The sequence below is a fragment of the Carassius carassius genome, unplaced genomic scaffold (assembly GCF_963082965.1).
Source record: "Carassius carassius unplaced genomic scaffold, fCarCar2.1 SCAFFOLD_57, whole genome shotgun sequence".
Taxonomy (NCBI): Eukaryota; Metazoa; Chordata; class Actinopteri; order Cypriniformes; family Cyprinidae; genus Carassius; species Carassius carassius.
In genome coordinates, this window is record NW_026775196.1 from 527,501 (window position 1) to 550,000 (window position 22,500).

At 38.1% G+C, this 22,500-nt stretch overlaps 25 non-coding genes across 25 annotated transcripts in view; all 25 read left to right on the forward strand.

Annotated features, from left to right (window-relative positions):
• Window positions 1-83, forward strand: part of LOC132138709 (5S ribosomal RNA) — a 119-nt gene extending 36 nt beyond the window's left edge. The window contains exon 1 of the ribosomal RNA XR_009432992.1: window positions 1-83. This exon is cut by the window's left edge and continues 36 nt beyond it. This is a non-coding gene — a ribosomal RNA (5S ribosomal RNA).
• Window positions 84-6,140: 6,057 nt separating this feature from the next.
• Window positions 6,141-6,259, forward strand: LOC132139061 (5S ribosomal RNA). The gene has a single exon (XR_009433296.1). It is a non-coding gene; the product is annotated as a 5S ribosomal RNA (ribosomal RNA).
• Window positions 6,260-6,823: 564 nt separating this feature from the next.
• LOC132139062 (5S ribosomal RNA) lies at window positions 6,824-6,942 on the forward strand. The gene has a single exon (XR_009433297.1). It is a non-coding gene; the product is annotated as a 5S ribosomal RNA (ribosomal RNA).
• An 84-nt stretch (window positions 6,943-7,026) lies between these two features.
• Window positions 7,027-7,145, forward strand: LOC132138082 (5S ribosomal RNA). The gene has a single exon (XR_009432391.1). It is a non-coding gene; the product is annotated as a 5S ribosomal RNA (ribosomal RNA).
• A 558-nt stretch (window positions 7,146-7,703) lies between these two features.
• Window positions 7,704-7,822, forward strand: LOC132139063 (5S ribosomal RNA). Its single transcript, XR_009433298.1, has one exon. It is a non-coding gene; the product is annotated as a 5S ribosomal RNA (ribosomal RNA).
• A 564-nt stretch (window positions 7,823-8,386) lies between these two features.
• On the forward strand, window positions 8,387-8,505 carry LOC132139064 (5S ribosomal RNA). Its single transcript, XR_009433299.1, has one exon. It is a non-coding gene; the product is annotated as a 5S ribosomal RNA (ribosomal RNA).
• Window positions 8,506-8,589: 84 nt separating this feature from the next.
• LOC132138084 (5S ribosomal RNA) lies at window positions 8,590-8,708 on the forward strand. Its single transcript, XR_009432392.1, has one exon. It is a non-coding gene; the product is annotated as a 5S ribosomal RNA (ribosomal RNA).
• Window positions 8,709-9,266: 558 nt separating this feature from the next.
• LOC132138474 (5S ribosomal RNA) lies at window positions 9,267-9,385 on the forward strand. Its single transcript, XR_009432764.1, has one exon. It is a non-coding gene; the product is annotated as a 5S ribosomal RNA (ribosomal RNA).
• A 5,886-nt stretch (window positions 9,386-15,271) lies between these two features.
• On the forward strand, window positions 15,272-15,390 carry LOC132138085 (5S ribosomal RNA). Its single transcript, XR_009432393.1, has one exon. It is a non-coding gene; the product is annotated as a 5S ribosomal RNA (ribosomal RNA).
• Window positions 15,391-15,950: 560 nt separating this feature from the next.
• Window positions 15,951-16,069, forward strand: LOC132139065 (5S ribosomal RNA). Its single transcript, XR_009433300.1, has one exon. It is a non-coding gene; the product is annotated as a 5S ribosomal RNA (ribosomal RNA).
• Window positions 16,070-16,153: 84 nt separating this feature from the next.
• LOC132139066 (5S ribosomal RNA) lies at window positions 16,154-16,272 on the forward strand. The gene has a single exon (XR_009433301.1). It is a non-coding gene; the product is annotated as a 5S ribosomal RNA (ribosomal RNA).
• Window positions 16,273-16,839: 567 nt separating this feature from the next.
• On the forward strand, window positions 16,840-16,958 carry LOC132139068 (5S ribosomal RNA). Its single transcript, XR_009433303.1, has one exon. It is a non-coding gene; the product is annotated as a 5S ribosomal RNA (ribosomal RNA).
• Window positions 16,959-17,221: 263 nt separating this feature from the next.
• On the forward strand, window positions 17,222-17,340 carry LOC132139069 (5S ribosomal RNA). The gene has a single exon (XR_009433304.1). It is a non-coding gene; the product is annotated as a 5S ribosomal RNA (ribosomal RNA).
• An 84-nt stretch (window positions 17,341-17,424) lies between these two features.
• Window positions 17,425-17,542, forward strand: LOC132138944 (5S ribosomal RNA). Its single transcript, XR_009433218.1, has one exon. It is a non-coding gene; the product is annotated as a 5S ribosomal RNA (ribosomal RNA).
• Window positions 17,543-18,109: 567 nt separating this feature from the next.
• Window positions 18,110-18,228, forward strand: LOC132139070 (5S ribosomal RNA). The gene has a single exon (XR_009433305.1). It is a non-coding gene; the product is annotated as a 5S ribosomal RNA (ribosomal RNA).
• Window positions 18,229-18,312: 84 nt separating this feature from the next.
• Window positions 18,313-18,431, forward strand: LOC132137931 (5S ribosomal RNA). The gene has a single exon (XR_009432249.1). It is a non-coding gene; the product is annotated as a 5S ribosomal RNA (ribosomal RNA).
• Window positions 18,432-19,000: 569 nt separating this feature from the next.
• On the forward strand, window positions 19,001-19,119 carry LOC132138614 (5S ribosomal RNA). Its single transcript, XR_009432900.1, has one exon. It is a non-coding gene; the product is annotated as a 5S ribosomal RNA (ribosomal RNA).
• An 84-nt stretch (window positions 19,120-19,203) lies between these two features.
• On the forward strand, window positions 19,204-19,322 carry LOC132138086 (5S ribosomal RNA). Its single transcript, XR_009432394.1, has one exon. It is a non-coding gene; the product is annotated as a 5S ribosomal RNA (ribosomal RNA).
• Window positions 19,323-19,893: 571 nt separating this feature from the next.
• On the forward strand, window positions 19,894-20,012 carry LOC132139071 (5S ribosomal RNA). The gene has a single exon (XR_009433306.1). It is a non-coding gene; the product is annotated as a 5S ribosomal RNA (ribosomal RNA).
• An 84-nt stretch (window positions 20,013-20,096) lies between these two features.
• LOC132139072 (5S ribosomal RNA) lies at window positions 20,097-20,215 on the forward strand. The gene has a single exon (XR_009433307.1). It is a non-coding gene; the product is annotated as a 5S ribosomal RNA (ribosomal RNA).
• An 84-nt stretch (window positions 20,216-20,299) lies between these two features.
• Window positions 20,300-20,418, forward strand: LOC132138087 (5S ribosomal RNA). Its single transcript, XR_009432395.1, has one exon. It is a non-coding gene; the product is annotated as a 5S ribosomal RNA (ribosomal RNA).
• Window positions 20,419-20,978: 560 nt separating this feature from the next.
• LOC132139073 (5S ribosomal RNA) lies at window positions 20,979-21,097 on the forward strand. Its single transcript, XR_009433308.1, has one exon. It is a non-coding gene; the product is annotated as a 5S ribosomal RNA (ribosomal RNA).
• An 84-nt stretch (window positions 21,098-21,181) lies between these two features.
• LOC132137934 (5S ribosomal RNA) lies at window positions 21,182-21,300 on the forward strand. Its single transcript, XR_009432251.1, has one exon. It is a non-coding gene; the product is annotated as a 5S ribosomal RNA (ribosomal RNA).
• Window positions 21,301-21,868: 568 nt separating this feature from the next.
• LOC132139074 (5S ribosomal RNA) lies at window positions 21,869-21,987 on the forward strand. Its single transcript, XR_009433309.1, has one exon. It is a non-coding gene; the product is annotated as a 5S ribosomal RNA (ribosomal RNA).
• Window positions 21,988-22,071: 84 nt separating this feature from the next.
• Window positions 22,072-22,190, forward strand: LOC132137935 (5S ribosomal RNA). The gene has a single exon (XR_009432252.1). It is a non-coding gene; the product is annotated as a 5S ribosomal RNA (ribosomal RNA).
• Window positions 22,191-22,500: the final 310 nt, after the last annotated feature.

The following is a 22,500-nucleotide window of genomic DNA, read 5'->3' on the forward strand; positions in this document are numbered from 1 at the left end:
GTCTGATCTCGGAAGCTAAGCAGGTTTGGGCCTGGTTAGTACTTGGATGGGAGACCGCCTGGGAATACAAGGTGCTGTAAGCTTTTGGGTTTTATTCCGAACTTATATAATGAACTGGAGATTAGAGTGTCTGATCTTTAAATAGCCCTCTCTTTGCAGCAGCTTTCGCTTACGGCCATACCAACCTGAGGGCGCTAGAGAGCTACAGGAAGTGTTGGCTGCAGTTGGGAGAGGAAGGCTCTCCTCCATTTTGATTTTTCTGTCAGTGTTTGTTTTGTGAGTTGTTTTTGGACTTTAGTTTATTTTTTGTGTTTTTTCTGTTTTAAACCACCTAACAGCAGCATCTTGCTGGCTGGAGGGTGGTTAATTTATTGTTTAATTTTTGTACAATGGACGGATTATTGGCAAACGACACTGGACTGGCTGGAGAGACACGCATGGCAAACGACACTGGAATGGCTGGAGAGACACGTATGGCAAACGAAACTGGACTGGCTGGAGAGACACGTATGGCAAACGACACTGGACTGCTTGGAGAGACACGTATGGCAAATGACCCTGGACTGGCTGGAGAGACACGCATGGCAAATGATCCTGGAGTGGAGTATCGACAACGAGCAGGACACGGTAAAAAACAAGATGCAAGAGATAAAATTGGTGAAAGGAAATACTTAAAGGAGGCAACTGTGATTGTGAATGTCGAGAACGTAAATGAGGTGAGAGCTGTGGATATTATTAAAGCGGTGACGGAAAAATGTGGATATGGTAAAATTTTAGCACTAAGGCCAAGACAAGGAAAGGAATATGAACTGACAATGGAGAAAGAAGAAACATGTGATGAACTGACTGAGGGATTGTTAATTAAAGGAGTTAACTGTGAGATAAAGAAACTGCAAAATAGAGATTATGTTGTTTCCTTCATGCACCTGCCCGTCTACCTTGATGATAAAGACATTTTTAGAAAATTGGAGGGATGGGGAGTTAATCCCATTTCAAAATTAAAAAGAAGATGCTACCCGGGCACTGAAATAGAGGATGGAACAAGGTTTTTAAAAGTGAGATTCCCCAAGGAGGTGGCATCATTGCCCTACAGCACAAAGCTGGAAACAGCAGAAGGGCCGCAGTACTTTAGGGTGATGCACAGCCACCAGGTGAAGACCTGTAAGCTGTGCATGAGCCCGGATCATCTGCTCAAAGAATGCCCTGAATTTAAGTGTCACAAGTGCGAGGAAAGGGGACATTTCGCAAGGGATTGCAATGCGGTCAGATGCCCGGAGTGTCAAAAGATTTTAAACAAGTGTGAGTGTTGGATGGAGGGAGAGGAAGGAGGTCTGGAGCATCGGGTGGACGGACAGGTGCATGAAGGAAACACTGAAGAGGAAGGAGATATTGATGAAGGACAAGGGGATGAAGGATTATCACAAAAGGAAACAGAAGGAGGAACAGGAAACCAAGAGGAAGAAGAAGAAGGAAAAAAGAATGATATGGATGAGGAACAAACAGCAGAACAGAATACCCAATGGACAGAAATGGAAATATCTGACAGTTTTAAAAATCTTTTGGATAATGTGGAGAGGGATGAACAGGGAATGTATGATCAAAACAAAGAAATGGACAGTGAAGAAGAAACAAGGATGGACAACATGGGAAAAGACAGAGGGGAGAGAGGACAAAGTAGAAGAAGAACATTAAAGGTAAAACCAAATGTGGAAAATGCAAGAAAAAAGTTAATGACAAGGGGCCGAGTAAAAAGTGTAAACAGATATGAAGTGTTAAGAGGGCTGGAGGGAGAAGATGGAAAATAATGGTTTTTATGTATTTATTTTTATTTATTTTAATGGTTTTAAGTTGTGTTCCTTTTAATGCAAGGGGATTGATGGACATGGGTAAATTTGAAAAGGTGAAAGAAATGTGTAAAGGAGAGGATGTGATTTTATTACAAGAAACTAACTGGAGGGAAGAGTACATGACTGAAATAAGGAAAAGGTGGAGCGGAGAGATTTTATATAACAATGGTGATGGGAGGCTTGGAAGAGGAGTTGCGATTTTAATAAAAGAAAACTGTGGGGTATCATGTAAAACAATATATAATGACGTAGATGGGAAATGTATTGCGGTTGAAATGGAGTATGAGGAGAAAAAAGTTATTGTAGTTAATATTCATGCACCGACTGTAGAGAATGAAAAGAAGGAATATTTTAATGTATTAAGAGATTTTTTAAAAAAGCATAAAGAAGTTATTATGATGGGTGATTTTAATACCGTTTTCAGTAAATTAGAAATGGGTGAGGGAATGGTTTTTAAAAATGATAAAGGAAGAAAAGAACTGAAACTATTAATGGAAGCAAATAATATGATTGATGTATGGAGAGAAAGAAATGAAAAAAAGAAAGAATATTCAAGGAGGCAATTAGTAGGGAATTTTATGTGTAAGACAAGGATTGATTTTATTTTGTGTACAAGGAACATTGAAGGATATATCGGTAACATTAAATATGAAGAATCAAGCTTAAGTGACCATAAACCAATTTTTTTGCAAGTAGACTGGAGTTCAGTGAAAAGAGGGCCGGGTGTATGGGTGTTAAATGTAGAGGTTTTGAAGAATGAGGAGTATGTTTTAAGTATTAAAGAAATTATTGAAAAAGAAAAGGAGAATGAAATGTACAGTGAAGATAAAAGGATATGGTGGGAAAATGTTAAATATTTAGTTAAAAAATTCACAATAAAGTATTGCAAATTAATACAGATATGTAAGAGGAAGAAGGAGAGAGAAATAAGAGAAAAATTGGAAAAGGAATTAAATGAGAATGGGAAAGATATACAAAAAATAAAAGAATTGGAGGGAATATTGAAAGAAATGGAAGAGAAAAAATATGAAGGAGCAAGACTAAGAAGTAAAGCTAAATATACTGTGGAGGGAGAAAAATGTACAAAATTTTTCTTTGATCTAGAAAAAATACGAGGGAAAGCTGGAATGATTAAAGAAATAAGAGGAAAAAATGGTGTAGTGGTGGAAACAAATGAGGAAATATTAAAAGAAGTAAAAGCATATTATGAGAACCTGTTTAGTACTGAGGGGTTGAAGGAAGAAGAGAAATTGGAGTTACTTAAGCAAATAAAAACAACAGTAGGAGAAGTAGACAAAAAAGAGTGTGATGAAGAGATAAGAGAAGAAGAGATAAAAAGAGCAATAAGTGAATTAAACAAAAATAAAAGTCCAGGTATAGATGGTTTGGGGAGTGAATTTTATATTGTTTTTAAAGATTTTTTAACCAGTATTTTAAAAGAAGTATATGAAGAGATCTTTAAAAAAGAAGAAATGAATCAGAGAATGGGGATGGGATTATTAAAGTTGATATATAAAAGAAAAGGAGATAAAGTAGACTTAAAAAATTATAGACCAATTACAATGTTGAATACAGATCTGAAAATTTTAACAAAAGTTTTAGCCAACAGATTGAAAGAGGTAATGCCAACCATAATTGAAACAAATCAAGTGTATGGAGTTAAAGGGAAAGATATAGCGGACACAACTTTAAGTATAATAGATAGAATAAGATATATGAAAGAAAAAAACAAAAAAGGATATGTTATTAGTTTGGATTTCGAAAAGGCTTTTGATAGAGTGGAGCATGAATATTTATTTGGAATTTTAAGAAGGTACGGGTTTGGGGAAAATTTTATCAAGTGGATTACAATTTTATATAGGGGAGCAATAACAAGAATACAGTGTAATGGTTTTTTAACTGAATGTTTTAAAATTACTAGATCAATAAGACAAGGATGTCCATTATCAGCGCTTTTATATTCTTTAGTTGCAGAACCATTGGGATTAGCTATTAAAATAGACGAAGACATAAGAGGGATAAACATTGAAGGAAGTGGGGGAAATGAAAAAATATTTCAATATGCAGATGATACGACAATAATAGTTAAAGATATAGAGAGTGTTAATAAAGTAATGGAAGTAGTACAGATGTTTTGTAGGGGATCAGGAGGTAAGATAAATGAAGAAAAAACTATATATATGAGATTTGGAGGAGTGACTGTTTTAACAGAGTATTTTCATTTTAAAGAAACAAAAGAAATAAGGATTTTAGGTGTTCTAATGGGAAAAGAAGAAAGGAATGTTAAAGAAAAAATGTGGGAAGAAATAGTAGGAGGTATTGAAAGAAGGTTAAATTTTTGGAAATTGAGGACATTAAGTTTAAAAGGGAAGGTTTTAATTTTAAATGTGTTAATGGTGTCAAAATTGTGGTATGTTTTATATGTGACTGCTATGCCAATGTGGGTGGAGACAAGGTTGAAAAAATGTTTTTTAGATTTTTTATGGAATAGTAAACCGTCAAGAATTGCATATAGTACATTAATAGGAGAAATAGGGAAAGGAGGGATGGGATTAATTGATGTTGAACAGAGAAAAAATAGCTTAAGAATTAAAATAGTAAAAAAATATCTAGATGATGGTCACAAAACTGCATGGAAAAAAACAATGGAATATTTTTTAAACAAATGTGGGGATTTTAACATGGGGGATGGGATTTTATGGATGAAAACAAAGAATTGGATGACAGAGTGCTTACCAGAGTTTTATAGGGAAATGTTTAGTGCCTGGGGAAAATTTTTAGATAGACTTGAGTATGATCCACATGGGAGAGAAAACATTTTAAATCAACCTCTGTTTTTAAACCAAAACATTTTAAAACAAGACAAAGGAATTTTTTTAAAGAAATGGATGGAAGTGGGGATAACAAGAGTGAGAGATGTTTTGTATGAATTTAAAGAAGGGTTTTTACCAACACAATTTATTGTAGATGCAATGGAGGAGGCAAAAGAGGATTACAGTGAACAAGTAATAAAAAATAAATATGAAATCATTAAAAATGCAATACCTAAAGAGTGGATAAAAAGAATAAAAAGTATGGAAGGAGAGCCAAAAGAGAAATGTATTCATGTGAAATTAGGGGGAAAACTGTATGATTTTAAGGAATGTACTGTGAAAATGATTTATTGTGCTTTTAGAGATGATGTTTTTAAAGAGCCGATTGCAAATGGTTACTGGGTGCAGAAATTCAAAGATTTAAAAAAAGAGTGTATATGGAGAAACATGACGGGGAAATGTGTGGAAACAAAATTGGAATGTTTGGAGTATTTTATAAGGCATAAAGTGGTTTTTACTGATGTTATTTTAAATAAAATAGGAATGGAAGAAAATGCTCTGTGTAAAGTGTGCCAGGAAGAGGAAGAGGGGATTTTACATATGTTTTTACATTGTAGAGAGCTAAAGGACTTTTTAAGGAAATGTAAATGTTTAATTAAAGATGTGACTGAGGAGTGGGATGAAAATGGAATGGAATGGAACAGAGTTGTGATGTTTGGTTGGGAAAAAAAGTTTCAAAACAAAAGTTTCATTAATCTGTGTGTAATGCTAATGAAAAGTGCAATATGGGACAGAAGAACTGTGGCTAAAAAGGAAAAAATTGTGTTGGATGTTTGGAGGATGTTTAAAAGAAAAACAGAATTATATACTGAAAGACTGTATGTGTACTTTAAAGGTGTAAATATGTTAGACTCTTTTTATGATGTTTTTACCCCAAAAGTTTATTGTGTTTTAAATGATTTAATGTGGAAGCTGCCAGGAAGTGAAGGAGATTTTTAAATTATCTATGTAAAGGAAAGATGTGTAATGTAGGGATGTGTAAAGGCAATGTTCTGTATTTTCTGTTGATTGCGTTTAATCTATTGTATTTTATTGATTGAAATTTCTTAATAAAAAAAAAAAAAAAAAAAAAAAAAAAAAAAAAAAAAAAAAAAAAGGCTATGCCTGATCTCATCTGATCTTGGAAGCTAAGCAGGTTTGGGCTTGGTTAGTACTTGGATGGGAGACCGCCTGGGAATACCAGGTGCTGTAAGCTTTTTGGAAAATTTTCTTTAGTTATGTAATAATCTTGAAAAAAAAAAAAAAGAGTCAATGCCCGATGTCTGAATCTTAGCATGTTTGGTTCTGGTTACTACTTGGATGGGAGACCGCCTGGGATTGCCAGGTGCTGTAAGCTTTAGGGTTTTCGTCCCTATTTATATAATGTACTGGAGATTACAGTGGCTGATCTTTAATTAGCCCTCTCTTTGCAGCAGCTTTCGCTTACGGCCATACCAACCTGGCTATGCCCGATCTCGTCTGATCTCGGAAGCTAAGCAGGTTTGGGCCTGGTTAGTACTTGGATGGGAGACCGCCTGGGAATACCAGGTGCTGTAAGCTTTTTGGAAAATTTTCATTAGTTATGTAATAATCTTGAAAAAAAAAAAGAGTCAATGCCAGATCTCTGAATCTTAGAATGTTTGGTTCTGGTTATTACTTGGATGGGAGACTGCCTGAGAATAATACCAGGTGCTGTAAGCTTTTGGGTTTTCTTCCCTACTTATATATTGAACTGGAGATTAGAGTGGCTGATCTTTAAATAGCCCTCTCTCTGCAGCAGCCTTCGCTTACGGCCATACCTGGCTATGCCTGTTTAGTACTTGGATGGGAAACCGCCTGGGAATACCAGGTGCTGAAAGCTTTTTGGAAATTTTTCAAATTTTTTTACTTTTTTGAATTTTTTCACTAATTATATAATAATCGTGCAAAAAAAAAAAAAAAAAAAAAAAGAGTCAATGCCCGATGTCTGAATCTTAGCATGTTTGGTTCTGGTTACTACTTGGATGGGAGACCGCCTGGGATTGCCAGGTGCTGTAAGCTTTAGGGTTTTCATCCCTATTTATATAATGTACTGGAGATTACAGTGGCTGATCTTTAATTAGCCCTCTCTTTGCAGCAGCTTTCGCTTACGGCCATACCAACCTGGCTATGCCCGATCTCGTCTGATCTCGGAAGCTAAGCAGGTTTGGGCCTGGTTAGTACTTGGATGGGAGACCGCCTGGGAATACCAGGTGCTGTAAGCTTTTGGGTTTCATTCCGAACTTATATAATGAACTGGAGATTAGAGTGTCTGATCTTTAAATAGCCCTCTCTTTGCAGCAGGTTTCGCTTACGGCCATACCAACCTGGCTATGCCTGATCTCGTCTGATCTCGGAAGCTAAGCAGGTTTGGGCTTGGTTAGTACTTGGATGGGAGACCGCCTGGGAATACCAGGTGCTGTAAGCTTTTTGGAAAATTTTCATTAGTTATGTAATAATCTTGAAAAAAAAAAAAAGAGTCAATGCCAGATCTCTGAATCTTAGAATGTTTGGTTCTGGTTATTACTTGGATGGGAGACTGCCTGAGAATAATACCAGGTGCTGTAAGCTTTTGGGTTTTCTTCCCTACTTATATATTGAACTGGAGATTAGAGTGGCTGATCTTTAAATAGCCCTCTCTCTGCAGCAGCCTTCGCTTACGGCCATACCTGGCTATGCCTGTTTAGTACTTGGATTGGAAACCGCCTGGGAATACCAGGTGCTGAAAGCTTTTTGGAAATTTTTCAAATATTTTTACTTTTTGGAATTTTTTCACTAATTATATAATAATCGTGCAAAAAAAAAAAAAAAGAGTCAATGCCCGATGTCTGAATCTTAGCATGTTTGGTTCTGGTTACTACTTGGATGGGAGACTGCCTGGGATTGCCAGGTGCTGTAAGCTTTAGGGTTTTCGTCCCTATTTATATAATGTACTGGAGATTACAGTGGCTGATCTTTAATTAGCCCTCTCTTTGCAGCAGCTTTCGCTTACGGCCATACCAACCTGGCTATGCCCGATCTCGTCTGATCTCGGAAGCTAAGCAGGTTTGGGCCTGGTTAGTACTTGGATGGGAGACCGCCTGGGAATACCAGGTGCTGTAAGCTTTTTGGAAAATTTTCATTAGTTATGTAATAATCTTGAAAAAAAAAAAGAGTCAATGCCAGATCTCTGAATCTTAGAATGTTTGGTTCTGGTTATTACTTGGATGGGAGACTGCCTGAGAATAATACCAGGTGCTGTAAGCTTTTGGGTTTTCTTCCCTACTTATATATTGAACTGGAGATTAGAGTGGCTGATCTTTAAATAGCCCTCTCTCTGCAGCAGCCTTCGCTTACGGCCATACCTGGCTATGCCTGTTTAGTACTTGGATGGGAAACCGCCTGGGAATACCAGGTGCTGAAAGCTTTTTGGAAATTTTTCAAATTTTTTTACTTTTTTGAATTTTTTCACTAATTATATAATAATCGTGCAAAAAAAAAAAAAAAAAAAAAAAGAGTCAATGCCCGATGTCTGAATCTTAGCATGTTTGGTTCTGGTTACTACTTGGATGGGAGACCGCCTGGGATTGCCAGGTGCTGTAAGCTTTAGGGTTTTCATCCCTATTTATATAATGTACTGGAGATTACAGTGGCTGATCTTTAATTAGCCCTCTCTTTGCAGCAGCTTTCGCTTACGGCCATACCAACCTGGCTATGCCCGATCTCGTCTGATCTCGGAAGCTAAGCAGGTTTGGGCCTGGTTAGTACTTGGATGGGAGACCGCCTGGGAATACCAGGTGCTGTAAGCTTTTGGGTTTCATTCCGAACTTATATAATGAACTGGAGATTAGAGTGTCTGATCTTTAAATAGCCCTCTCTTTGCAGCAGGTTTCGCTTACGGCCATACCAACCTGGCTATGCCTGATCTCGTCTGATCTCGGAAGCTAAGCAGGTTTGGGCTTGGTTAGTACTTGGATGGGAGACCGCCTGGGAATACCAGGTGCTGTAAGCTTTTTGGAAAATTTTCATTAGTTATGTAATAATCTTGAAAAAAAAAAAAAGAGTCAATGCCAGATCTCTGAATCTTAGAATGTTTGGTTCTGGTTATTACTTGGATGGGAGACTGCCTGAGAATAATACCAGGTGCTGTAAGCTTTTGGGTTTTCTTCCCTACTTATATATTGAACTGGAGATTAGAGTGGCTGATCTTTAAATAGCCCTCTCTCTGCAGCAGCCTTCGCTTACGGCCATACCTGGCTATGCCTGTTTAGTACTTGGATTGGAAACCGCCTGGGAATACCAGGTGCTGAAAGCTTTTTGGAAATTTTTCAAATATTTTTACTTTTTGGAATTTTTTCACTAATTATATAATAATCGTGCAAAAAAAAAAAAAAAGAGTCAATGCCCGATGTCTGAATCTTAGCATGTTTGGTTCTGGTTACTACTTGGATGGGAGACTGCCTGGGATTGCCAGGTGCTGTAAGCTTTAGGGTTTTCGTCCCTATTTATATAATGTACTGGAGATTACAGTGGCTGATCTTTAATTAGCCCTCTCTTTGCAGCAGCTTTCGCTTACGGCCATACCAACCTGGCTATGCCCGATCTCGTCTGATCTCGGAAGCTAAGCAGGTTTGGGCCTGGTTAGTACTTGGATGGGAAACCGCCTGGGAATACCAGGTGCTGAAAGCTTTTTGGAAATTTTTCAAATTTTTTTACTTTTTTGAATTTTTTCACTAATTATATAATAATCGTGCAAAAAAAAAAAAAAAAAAAAAAAGAGTCAATGCCCGATGTCTGAATCTTAGCATGTTTGGTTCTGGTTACTACTTGGATGGGAGACCGCCTGGGATTGCCAGGTGCTGTAAGCTTTAGGGTTTTCATCCCTATTTATATAATGTACTGGAGATTACAGTGGCTGATCTTTAATTAGCCCTCTCTTTGCAGCAGCTTTCGCTTACGGCCATACCAACCTGAGGGCGCTAGAGAGCTAGTGAGAAACAGGAAGTGAGGTGGCTATAGAAGGGTGAAGAAGGTTCACCCAAAATTGTTTGTGTTTTTTTTTGTTTTTTGGTTATTTGAGTCTTAATAATTGTTTTTGTTTAAATTTTTGGTTATTTTTGTTACTTGTCCTCCCAACAGCATAGCTGTTTGGGAGGGATCATTTTGTTTTTTGTTTTTTGTTGTTTTTTTTCGTTTTTTGTTTTATTTATTTTTGAAAAATGGATGGAACTACGGCAACAGACATGGACTTGGCACGAGGAACACGGCGACAAATGACAAACGGACTGGAAAAAACTCAACGAGAAAAGGATGGACCTGAAAGGAGATTTAAAAGAACCTACACCAAAGAAGCTACAGTAGTAGTGGATTTGACTGAAGTGCACGAAGGAAAAGCAGAAGACATAATACAAGCGCTGAAAGATAAGTTGGATGTGACAAAAATATTAGCTGTAAGACCCAAAATGATGAAGGAGTACGAAATTACGTTTGAAAAGGAAGAAGATATTGAAAATCTGAGCGAAGGATTGATGATTAAAGGAAAACTATGTGAAATTAAGAAATTGAATAACAGAGAATTTGTTGTCTCTTTCATGCATCTGCCCGCTTACCTGGATGATGCAGAGATTCTACAGAAGCTGGAGGGATGGGGGGTAACTCCTGTCTCTCAGATAAGAAGAAGATTTTATACCGGCACCAACATAGAAGATGGAACGAGGTTCCTTAAGGTACAGTTCCCAAAAGAAGTGGCCTCCTTGCCCTACAGTACTCGAATTGAAATGGAAGATGGTCCACAATACTATAGAGTGATACATAGCAAGCAGGTGAGAACCTGCAGGTTGTGTATGAGCCCTGATCATGTGATGAAGGACTGTCCAGACTTTAAATGTTTTAAATGCTCGGAAACAGGCCACTTCGCGAGGGACTGTAAGGTGGTGATGTGTCCAGACTGCAATTGTGTACTGGACAAATGCGAGTGCTGGTATGGAGACCAGCAAAATGGAGAAGAGAGGGGGAGTGGGCAGATGCATGAGACAGACAATGAAGAGGAGCAAAGGGAAGACACCGGAGAAATGCAAAGAGAGGACAATGTAAGCAAGGACAATGAAAATGAGATTGAAAAGACTGAGTTAACACAGGACATTGTGGAAATGGAGGTACAGATGGAGTTAAATGAGGTTGGAAAAGCAGAAACGGAAGAGCCAGAAGAGACTGAATGGATCGGTGAGACGGACAGAAATAACAAAGACAGTGAAAACATGGGCGGAGACAGCACTGCAAGTACATCCAATAAAAGAAGAAGAAAAGTTAAGGTAATACCCAATTTAGAAAAAGCTAAAAATAAAATGTGTAAACAAAGTAATGAGGTGAAACAAGACTGTGGAAGAAGTGCAAAAGAGGGGGAGGAAGTAGGATAACGAAATTATGATGCTAAAGTTTGTCTTTTTATCTTTTTTAATTGTGTTGAAAATTGTTACTTTTAATGCAAGAGGGTTAATCAATGGTGTGAAATTTGAAAAAGTCAAGGAACTGTGCAGGGATGAAGATGTGATTTTATTGCAAGAAACAAACTGGAAAGAGAGTGTAATGGAGGATTTTAAAAAAAGATGGGAAGGGGAATTATTTTTTAATAATGCTGAGGGAAAAATAGGAGGAGGAGTTGCGATGTTAATAAGAAACGATAGAGGTATCAGGTCAAAGCAAATGTATAATGATACAAAAGGAAAATGCATGGCTGTAGAAATTAAGATGGATGAAGATGATTTTATTTTAGTAAACGTACATGCTCCAAATGAAGAAATAGAAAAGAAAAAATATTTTAATGTAATAGCTGAATTAATGGAAAAATGGAAGAGGGTAATAATTGCGGGGGATTTTAACACTGTTTTTAGTAAAATGGATATGGCTAACGGAATGGTTTTTAAATCGGATGGGGGAAGAAAGGAGTTAATTTCATTGATGGAGGAGAAGAACATGATTGATGTGTGGAGAGAAAGAAATGGGAAAAAGAGGGAATTTTCAAGAAGACAGCTGGTAGGGAATTTTATGTGTCAAACTAGAATAGACTACTTTTTAAGTACTAGGAATTTGGAATGTTTTATTGATGGAGTGTTTTATAAAGAAATGACTTTAAGTGATCACAAAATGGTGCAAATGAGAATGGATTTTAAAAAGGAAATGAGGGGACCAGGGGTATGGATTTTAAACACTGAAGTTTTAAAGGAAGAGAGTTTTAAAAAAGAGATAGAAAATAAATTAGATGAGGGGAAAAAAGACTTGATGTACATAGAAGATAAAAGGCAATGGTGGGAAAACATGAAATATGACATAAAGAAATATGTAATGAATTACTGTAAATTGTTACAAAAGGTAAAAAGAACAAAGGAACAAGAAATAAGAAAGACGTTAAGAGAGGAGTTAAATAAAAATGAAGTAAACGTGCAAAGAGTAATTGAAGTGGAGGAAAAGTTGAGGAAAATCGAAGAAGGAAAATATAAAGGGGCAACGTTAAGAAGTAAAGCTAAATATACAGTAGAAGGGGAAAAATGTAGTAGATTCTTTTTTAACCTTGAGAAAAGCAGGGCGAAGGCGGGAATAATTAAAGAACTTAGGAATAAGGAAGGACAAGTTGTTTTAAGCACGGAGGGAATTTTAAAGGAAATAAGCACATATTATGAAGAACTTTTTAGATCAGAGGAAGGGGATGAGGAAAAAAGGAACATTTTGTTACAACAGATAACACGAAAAGTCGGTGAGGGAGATAAAAAGGAATGTGATAAGGGAATAACAACTGAGGAAATTATACAAGCAATAAATCAGCTAAGTGTGAAGAAAAGCCCAGGAATAGATGGTATTGGAAGTGAGTTTTATAAGGTTTTTAAAGAAAAAGTAAGCCCGATTTTAAAAGAAGTCTATGAAGAGGTTTTTAAAAAAGAAAGAGTACACCCAAGAATGGGCTTAGGCTTAATGAAAATAATCTACAAGAGAAAAGGAGACAAAGCGGAACTGAGGAATTTTAGGCCCATTACAATGTTAAACACAGATTTTAAAATTTTAGCCAGGGTTTTAGCGAACAGATTAAAAAATATTATGCCAAACATAATAGAGACTAACCAGGCATATGGAGTAAAGGGGAGGGACATAGCAGATATCACGAGTAGCATAAGAGATATAATGGGGTACATAAAAGAAAAAGGAAAGGAGGCATATATAATAAGCATGGATTTCGAGAAGGCTTTTGACAGAGTGGAGCATGGGTTTTTATTGGCGGTTTTAAAACAATTTGGTTTTGGAGAGAATTTTATAAAATGGATCTCAGTTTTATACAGCGATATTTTAACAAAAGTTAAATGTAATGGTTTTTTAACGGAACCTTTTAAAGTTTTAAGGTCTATAAGACAAGGGTGTCCACTGTCAGCGAAGTTATATTCTTTGGTGGCTGAACCATTAGGGCTTTTAATAAACAGAGAGAAAAAAATAAAGGGAATAAAACTAGAAGAAAAAGAGGAACTGACTAAAATATTCCAGTATGCGGATGATACCACAATTATTGTTGAAAATATAGAAAGTGTTAAAGAAGTAATGGAAAAAATGAAATGCTATTGTGAGGGATCAGGTGCAAAAATAAATGAAGAAAAAACAGTATATATGAAGTTCGGAAGGTCAGAGGTTTTAACGGGGGTTGTTAAATTCCTAGAGGTACAAGAAATGAGGATTTTAGGAGCGGGGTTAGCAAAGAATGAGAAGGAAACTGTTGATAATATGTGGGATGAGACATTGGGAGGGATGGATAGGAGACTGATTTTTTGGAGAAACAGGTTTTTAATTTGAAAGGAAAAATTTTAATTGTAAACATGTTAATGTTATCAAAAATGTGGTACAAATTACATGTGATGCCATTGCCAAACTGGGTTTTTAAGAGAATAAAAAAGAGTATTTTAGAATTTTTATGGGAAAAAAAGCCTCCAAGGATAGCGTACAATACGCTGATAGGAAAACCAGAAGAGGGAGGGATGGGTTTAGTCGATGTGGAACAGAAGATGAAAAGCATGAGGGTAAAAGTGGTTAAGAAATATTTGGATGATAAGAAGAGAGATGAATGGAAGAAATTGATGGGTTTTTATTTAAATAAATGTGGGAATTTTAACCTTGGGGAAAACATTTTATGGATGAAGTTGAAAAGTTGGATGATGGAGGGGATACCACAGTTTTATAAAGAGGTTTTAAATGCTTGGAGGCTTTTTTTAACAGAGGTGGATTTTAATCCGGAGGGGAGGGAAGCGATTTTAAATCAGCCTCTGTTTTTAAATGACAAAATAAAGATACACGAGCGAGATATCTATTTTAAGAAGTGGCTAAAAGTGGGGATCGTAAAAGTGAGAGATGTTTTATGGGAGGTGAAAGAGGGATTTTTACCACTCCAAGTGATTAAAGATGCAATGGAGGAGGAGAAGGAGGATTTTAATGTCATGGTTTTAAAAAAACAGTATGAAGATGTCAAGAAAGCAATCCCAAGGCAATGGCTAGATGAGATTAAAAAGAAGGGAGAACGAGAAAATAAAATGTTGGTGTTTTTAAAATTTAAAGAAAAGAGGGTGGATTTTAATTTGTGTACTGTGAAAATGTTCTATGAGTTTTTTATAAATAGAGTTTTTAAAAAACCTGTTGCCAACCAGATTTGGTTAAGGCATTTTAATGAAATCGAAGAAAAAGACATTTGGAAGAATAGAACATGGAAATGGTTGGATGTAGATTTAGAATGTTTAGACTATTTTATCAGACAAAATGTGATCTATACAGAAATGAGATTGTGTATAATGCAGAAGGCAACAAATGCTCAATGTAAAGTCTGTAAAAAAGAAGATGAAGGTATTTTACATTTGTTTTTATTATGTGGAAAACTTAACCCATTTTTTAATGAACTGAAAGAAATTGTCAAAGAATTAAGAGAAAATGAAGAGGTGACTGACTGGAAAAGGTTTTTTATGCTGGGAATGACAGAGAACAAAGAAAATAAGAAACTTGTGAATTTGTTTTTAATCTTGGCAAAAAAAGCAATATTGAAAAGGAGAAATGTAGCCAGAAACAGAGATTGTATTTTAAACTTATGGGTGCTTTTTAAACAAATGGTTGAAAGTTATGTAGAAATGTTATACAATTATTTTAAATTGGAAAACCAGATGGCGGATTTTTATAAAATTTTCACAAATTATGTTATATGTATCTTTAAACAAAAGCATTTTTACATGCCAGGAGAAGATGATTAAGATGACATATTGTTATGTAATGTGAATTTTATTCCTTCAGCAACAAACTTCAATGACGATGTTAGTTTGATTATGAGATGAATGAAATTGTATGATTAAAAAAAAAAAAAATTAAAAAAAAAAAAAAAGCTATGCCCGATCTCGTCTGATCTCGGAAGCTAAGCAGGTTTGGGCCTGGTTAGTACTTGGATGGGAGACCGCCTGGGAATACCAGGTGCTGTAAGCTTTTGTGTTTTATTCCGAACTTATATAATGAACTGGAGATTAGAGTGTCTGATCTTTAAATAGCCCTCTCTTTGCAGCAGGTTTCGCTTACGGCCATACCAACCTGGCTATGCCTGATCTCGTCTGATCTCGGAAGCTAAGCAGGTTTGGGCTTGGTTAGTACTTGGATGGGAGACCGCCTGGGAATACCAGGTGCTGTAAGCTTTTTGGAAAATTTTCATTAGTTATGTAATAATCTTGAAAAAAAAAAAAAAAGAGTCAATGCCAGATCTCTGAATCTTAGAATGTTTGGTTCTGGTTATTACTTGGATGGGAGACTGCCTGAGAATAATACCAGGTGCTGTAAGCTTTTGGGTTTTCTTCCCTACTTATATATTGAACTGGAGATTAGAGTGGCTGATCTTTAAATAGCCCTCTCTCTGCAGCAGCCTTCGCTTACGGCCATACCTGGCTATGCCTGTTTAGTACTTGGATTGGAAACCGCCTGGGAATACCAGGTGCTGAAAGCTTTTTGGAAATTTTTCAAATTTTTTTACTTTTTGGAATTTTTTCACTAATTATATAATAATCGTGCAAAAAAAAAAAAAAAGAGTCAATGCCCGATGTCTGAATCTTAGCATGTTTGGTTCTGGTTACTACTTGGATGGGAGACTGCCTGGGATTGCCAGGTGCTGTAAGCTTTAGGGTTTTCGTCCCTATTTATATAATGTACTGGAGATTACAGTGGCTGATCTTTAATTAGCCCTCTCTTTGAAGCAGCTTTCGCTTACGGCCATACCAACCTGGCTATGCCCGATCTCGTCTGATCTCGGAAGCTAAGCAGGTTTGGGCCTGGTTAGTACTTGGATGGGAGACCGCCTGGGAATACCAGGTGCTGTAAGCTTTTGGGTTTTATTCCGAACTTATATAATGAACTGGAGATTACAGTGGCTGATCTTTAATTAGCCCTCTCTTTGCAGCAGCTTTCGCTTACGGCCATACCAACCTGGCTATGCCCGATCTCGTCTGATCTCGGAAGCTAAGCAGGTTTGGGCCTGGTTAGTACTTGGATGGGAGACCGCCTGGGAATACCAGGTGCTGTAAGCTTTTTGGAAAATTTTCATTAGTTATGTAATAATCTTGAAAAAAAAAAAAGAGTCAATGCCAGATCTCTGAATCTTAGAATGTTTGGTTCTGGTTATTACTTGGATGGGAGACTGCCTGAGAATAATACCAGGTGCTGTAAGCTTTTGGGTTTTCTTCCCTACTTATATATTGAACTGGAGATTAGAGTGGCTGATCTTTAAATAGCCCTCTCTCTTCAGCAGCCTTCGCTTACGGCCATACCTGGCTATGCCTGTTTAGTACTTGGATGGGAAACCGCCTGGGAATACCAGGTGCTGAAAGCTTTTTGGAAATTTTTCAAATTTTTTTACTTTTTGGAATTTTTTCACTAATTATATAATAATCGTGCAAAAAAAAAAAAAAAAAAAAAAAAAGAGTCAATGCCCGATGTCTGAATCTTAGCATGTTTGGTTCTGGTTACTACTTGGATGGGAGAAAGCCTGGGATTGCCAGGTGCTGTAAGCTTTAGGGATTTTGGCCCTATTTATATAATGTACTGGAGATTACAGTGGCTGATCTTTAATTAGCCCTCTCTTTGCAGCAGCTTTCGCTTACGGCCATACCAACCTGGCTATGCCCGATCTCGTCTGATCTCGGAAGCTAAGCAGGTTTGGGCCTGGTTAGTACTTGGATGGGAGACCGCCTGGGAATACCAGGTGCTGTAAGCTTTTGGGTTTTTGGAAATTTTTCAATTTTTTTTACTTTTTGGAATTTTTTCACTAATTATATAATAATCGTGCAAAAAAAAAAAAAAAAGAGTCAATGCCCGATGTCTGAATCTTAGCATGTTTGGTTCTGGTTACTACTTGTATGGGAGAAAGCCTGGGATTGCCAGGTGCTGTAAGCTTTAGGGTTTTCGTCCCTATTTATATAATGTACTGGAGATTACAGTGGCTGATCTTTAATTAGCCCTCTCTTTGCAGCAGCTTTCGCTTACGGCCATACCAACCTGGCTATGCCCGATCTCGTCTGATCTCGGAAGCTAAGCAGGTTTGGGCCTGGTTAGTACTTGGATGGGAGACCGCCTGGGAATACCAGGTGCTGTAAGCTTTTGGGTTTTATTCCGAACTTATATAATGAACTGGAGATTACAGTGGCTGATCTTTAATTAGCCCTCTCTTTGCAGCAGCTTTCGCTTACGGCCATACCAACCTGGCTATGCCCGATCTCGTCTGTTCCGGAAGCTAAGCAGGTTTGGGCCTGGTTAGTACTTGGATGGGAGACCGCCTGGGAATACCAGGTGCTGTAAGCTTTTTGGAAAATTTTCATTAGTTATGTAATAATCTTGAAAAAAAAAAAAGAGTCAATGCCAGATCTCTGAATCTTAGAATGTTTGGTTCTGGTTATTACTTGGATGGGAGACTGCCTGAGAATAATACCAGGTGCTGTAAGCTTTTGGGTTTTCTTCCCTACTTATATATTGAACTGGAGATTAGAGTGGCTGATCTTTAAATAGCCCTCTCTCTTCAGCAGCCTTCGCTTACGGCCATACCTGGCTATGCCTGTTTAGTACTTGGATGGGAAACCGCCTGGGAATACCAGGTGCTGAAAGCTTTTTGGAAATTTTTCAAATTTTTTTACTTTTTGGAATTTTTTCACTAATTATATAATAATCGTGCAAAAAAAAAAAAAAAAAAAAAAAAAGAGTCAATGCCCGATGTCTGAATCTTAGCATGTTTGGTTCTGGTTACTACTTGGATGGGAGAAAGCCTGGGATTGCCAGGTGCTGTAAGCTTTAGGGTTTTCGTCCCTATTTATATAATGTACTGGAGATTACAGTGGCTGATCTTTAATTAGCCCTCTCTTTGCAGCAGCTTTCGCTTACGGCCATACCAACCTGGCTATGCCCGATCTCGTCTGATCTCGGAAGCTAAGCAGGTTTGGGCCTGGTTAGTACTTGGATGGGAGACCGCCTGGGAATACCAGGTGCTGTAAGCTTTTGGGTTTTATTCCGAACTTATATAATGAACTGGAGATTACAGTGGCTGATCTTTAATTAGCCCTCTCTTTGCAGCAGCTTTCGCTTACGGCCATACCAACCTGGCTATGCCCGATCTCGTCTGCTCTCGGAAGCTAAGCAGGTTTGGGCCTGGTTAGTACTTGGATGGGAGACCGCCTGGGAATACCAGGTGCTGTAAGCTTTTTGGAAAATTTTCATTAGTTATGTAATAATCTTGAAAAAAAAAAAAGAGTCAATGCCAGATCTCTGAATCTTAGAATGTTTGGTTCTGGTTATTACTTGGATGGGAGACTGCCTGAGAATAATACCAGGTGCTGTAAGCTTTTGGGTTTTCTTCCCTACTTATATATTGAACTGGAGATTAGAGTGGCTGATCTTTAAATAGCCCTCTCTCTTCAGCAGCCTTCGCTTACGGCCATACCTGGCTATGCCTGTTTAGTACTTGGATGGGAAACCGCCTGGGAATACCAGGTGCTGAAAGCTTTTTGGAAATTTTTCAAATTTTTTTACTTTTTGGAATTTTTTCACTAATTATATAATAATCGTGCAAAAAAAAAAAAAAAAAAAAAAAAAAAGAGTCAATGCCCGATGTCTGAATCTTAGCATGTTTGGTTCTGGTTACTACTTGGATGGGAGAAAGCCTGGGATTGCCAGGTGCTGTAAGCTTTAGGGTTTTCGTCCCTATTTATATAATGTACTGGAGATTACAGTGGCTGATCTTTAATTAGCCCTCTCTTTGCAGCAGCTTTCGCTTACGGCCATACCAACCTGGCTATGCCCGATCTCGTCTGATCTCGGAAGCTAAGCAGGTTTAGGCCTGGTTAGTACATGGATGGGAGACCGCCTGGGAATACCAGGTGCTGTAAGCTTTTGGGTTTTATTCCGAACTTATATAATGAACTGGAGATTAGAGTGTCTGATCTTTAAATAGCCCTCTCTTTGCAGCAGGTTTCGCTTACGGCCATACCAACCTGGCTATGCCTGATCTCGTCTGATCTCGGAAGCTAAGCAGGTTTGGGCTTGGTTAGTACTTGGATGGGAGACCGCCTGGGAATACCAGGTGCTGTAAGCTTTTTGGAAAATTTTCATTAGTTATGTAATAATCTTGAAAAAAAAAAAAAAAGAGTCAATGCCAGATCTCTGAATCTTAGAATGTTTGGTTCTGGTTATTACTTGGATGGGAGACTGCCTGAGAATAATACCAGGTGCTGTAAGCTTTTGGGTTTTCTTCCCTACTTATATATTGAACTGGAGATTAGAGTGGCTGATCTTTAAATAGCCCTCTCTCTTCAGCAGCCTTTGCTTACGGCCATACCTGGCTATGCCTGTTTAGTACTTGGATGGGAAACCGCCTGGGAATACCAGGTGCTGAAAGCTTTTTGGAAATTTTTCAATTTTTTTTACTTTTTGGAATTTTTTCACTAATTATATAATAATCGTGCAAAAAAAAAAAAAAAAAAAAAAAAAAGGGTCAATGCCCGATGTCTGAATCTTAGCATGTTTGGTTCTGGTTACTACTTGGATGGGAGACTGCCTGGGATTGCCAGGTGCTGTAAGCTTTAGGGTTTTCGTCCCTATTTATATAATGTACTGGAGATTACAGTGGCTGATCTTTAATTAGCCCTCTCTTTGCAGCAGCTTTCGCTTACGGCCATACCAACCTGGCTATGCCCGATCTCGTCTGATCTCGGAAGCTAAGCAGGTTTGGGCCTGGTTAGTACTTGGATGGGAGACCGCCTGGGAATACCAGGTGCTGTAAGCTTTTGGGTTTTATTCCGAACTTATATAATGAACTGGAGATTACAGTGGCTGATCTTTAATTAGCCCTCTCTTTGCAGCAGCTTTCGCTTACGGCCATACCAACCTGGCTATGCCCGATCTCGTCTGATCTCGGAAGCTAAGCAGGTTTGGGCCTGGTTAGTACTTGGATGGGAGACCGCCTGGGAATACCAGGTGCTGTAAGCTTTTGTGTTTTATTCCGAACTTATATAATGAACTGGAGATTAGAGTGTCTGATCTTTAAATAGCCCTCTCTTTGCAGCAGGTTTCGCTTACGGCCATACCAACCTGGCTATGCCTGATCTCGTCTGATCTCGGAAGCTAAGCAGGTTTGGGCTTGGTTAGTACTTGGATGGGAGACCGCCTGGGAATACCAGGTGCTGTAAGCTTTTTGGAAAATTTTCATTAGTTATGTAATAATCTTGAAAAAAAAAAAAAAAGAGTCAATGCCAGATCTCTGAATCTTAGAATGTTTGGTTCTGGTTATTACTTGGATGGGAGACTGCCTGAGAATAATACCAGGTGCTGTAAGCTTTTGGGTTTTCTTCCCTACTTATATATTGAACTGGAGATTAGAGTGGCTGATCTTTAAATAGCCCTCTCTCTGCAGCAGCCTTCGCTTACGGCCATACCTGGCTATGCCTGTTTAGTACTTGGATTGGAAACCGCCTGGGAATACCAGGTGCTGAAAGCTTTTTGGAAATTTTTCAAATTTTTTTACTTTTTGGAATTTTTTCACTAATTATATAATAATCGTGCAAAAAAAAAAAAAAAGAGTCAATGCCCGATGTCTGAATCTTAGCATGTTTGGTTCTGGTTACTACTTGGATGGGAGACTGCCTGGGATTGCCAGGTGCTGTAAGCTTTAGGGTTTTCGTCCCTATTTATATAATGTACTGGAGATTACAGTGGCTGATCTTTAATTAGCCCTCTCTTTGCAGCAGCTTTCGCTTACGGCCATACCAACCTGGCTATGCCCGATCTCGTCTGATCTCGGAAGCTAAGCAGGTTTGGGCCTGGTTAGTACTTGGATGGGAGACCGCCTGGGAATACCAGGTGCTGTAAGCTTTTGGGTTTTATTCCGAACTTATATAATGAACTGGAGATTACAGTGGCTGATCTTTAATTAGCCCTCTCTTTGCAGCAGCTTTCGCTTACGGCCATACCAACCTGGCTATGCCCGATCTCGTCTGCTCTCGGAAGCTAAGCAGGTTTGGGCCTGGTTAGTACTTGGATGGGAGACCGCCTGGGAATACCAGGTGCTGTAAGCTTTTTGGAAAATTTTCATTAGTTATGTAATAATCTTGAAAAAAAAAAAAGAGTCAATGCCAGATCTCTGAATCTTAGAATGTTTGGTTCTGGTTATTACTTGGATGGGAGAATGCCTGAGAATAATACCAGGTGCTGTAAGCTTTTGGGTTTTCTTCCCTACTTATATATTGAACTGGAGATTAGAGTGGCTGATCTTTAAATAGCCCTCTCTCTTCAGCAGCCTTCGCTTACGGCCATACCTGGCTATGCCTGTTTAGTACTTGGATGGGAAACCGCCTGGGAATACCAGGTGCTGAAAGCTTTTTGGAAATTTTTCAAATTTTTTTACTTTTTGGAATTTTTTCACTAATTATATAATAATCGTGCAAAAAAACAAAAAAAAAAAAAAAAAAGAGTCAATGCCCGATGTCTGAATCTTAGCATGTTTGGTTCTGGTTACTACTTGGATGGGAGAAAGCCTGGGATTGCCATGTGCTGTAAGCTTTAGGGTTTTCGTCCCTATTTATATAATGTACTGGAGATTACAGTGGCTGATCTTTAATTAGCCCTCTCTTTGCAGCAGCTTTCGCTTACGGCCATACCAACCTGGCTATGCCCGATCTCGTCTGATCTCGGAAGCTAAGCAGGTTTGGGCCTGGTTAGTACTTGGATGGGAGACCGCCTGGGAATACCAGGTGCTGTAAGCTTTTGGGTTTTATTCCGAACTTATATAATGAACTGGAGATTACAGTGGCTGATCTTTAATTAGCCCTCTCTTTGCAGCAGCTTTCGCTTACGGCCATACCAACCTGGCTATGCCCGATCTCGTCTGCTCTCGGAAGCTAAGCAGGTTTGGGCCTGGTTAGTACTTGGATGGGAGACCGCCTGGGAATACCAGGTGCTGTAAGCTTTTTGGAAAATTTTCATTAGTTATGTAATAATCTTGAAAAAAAAAAAAGAGTCAATGCCAGATCTCTGAATCTTAGAATGTTTGGTTCTGGTTATTACTTGGATGGGAGACTGCCTGAGAATAATACCAGGTGCTGTAAGCTTTTGGGTTTTCTTCCCTACTTATATATTGAACTGGAGATTAGAGTGGCTGATCTTTAAATAGCCCTCTCTCTTCAGCAGCCTTCGCTTACGGCCATACCTGGCTATGCCTGTTTAGTACTTGGATGGGAAACCGCCTGGGAATACCAGGTGCTGAAAGCTTTTTGGAA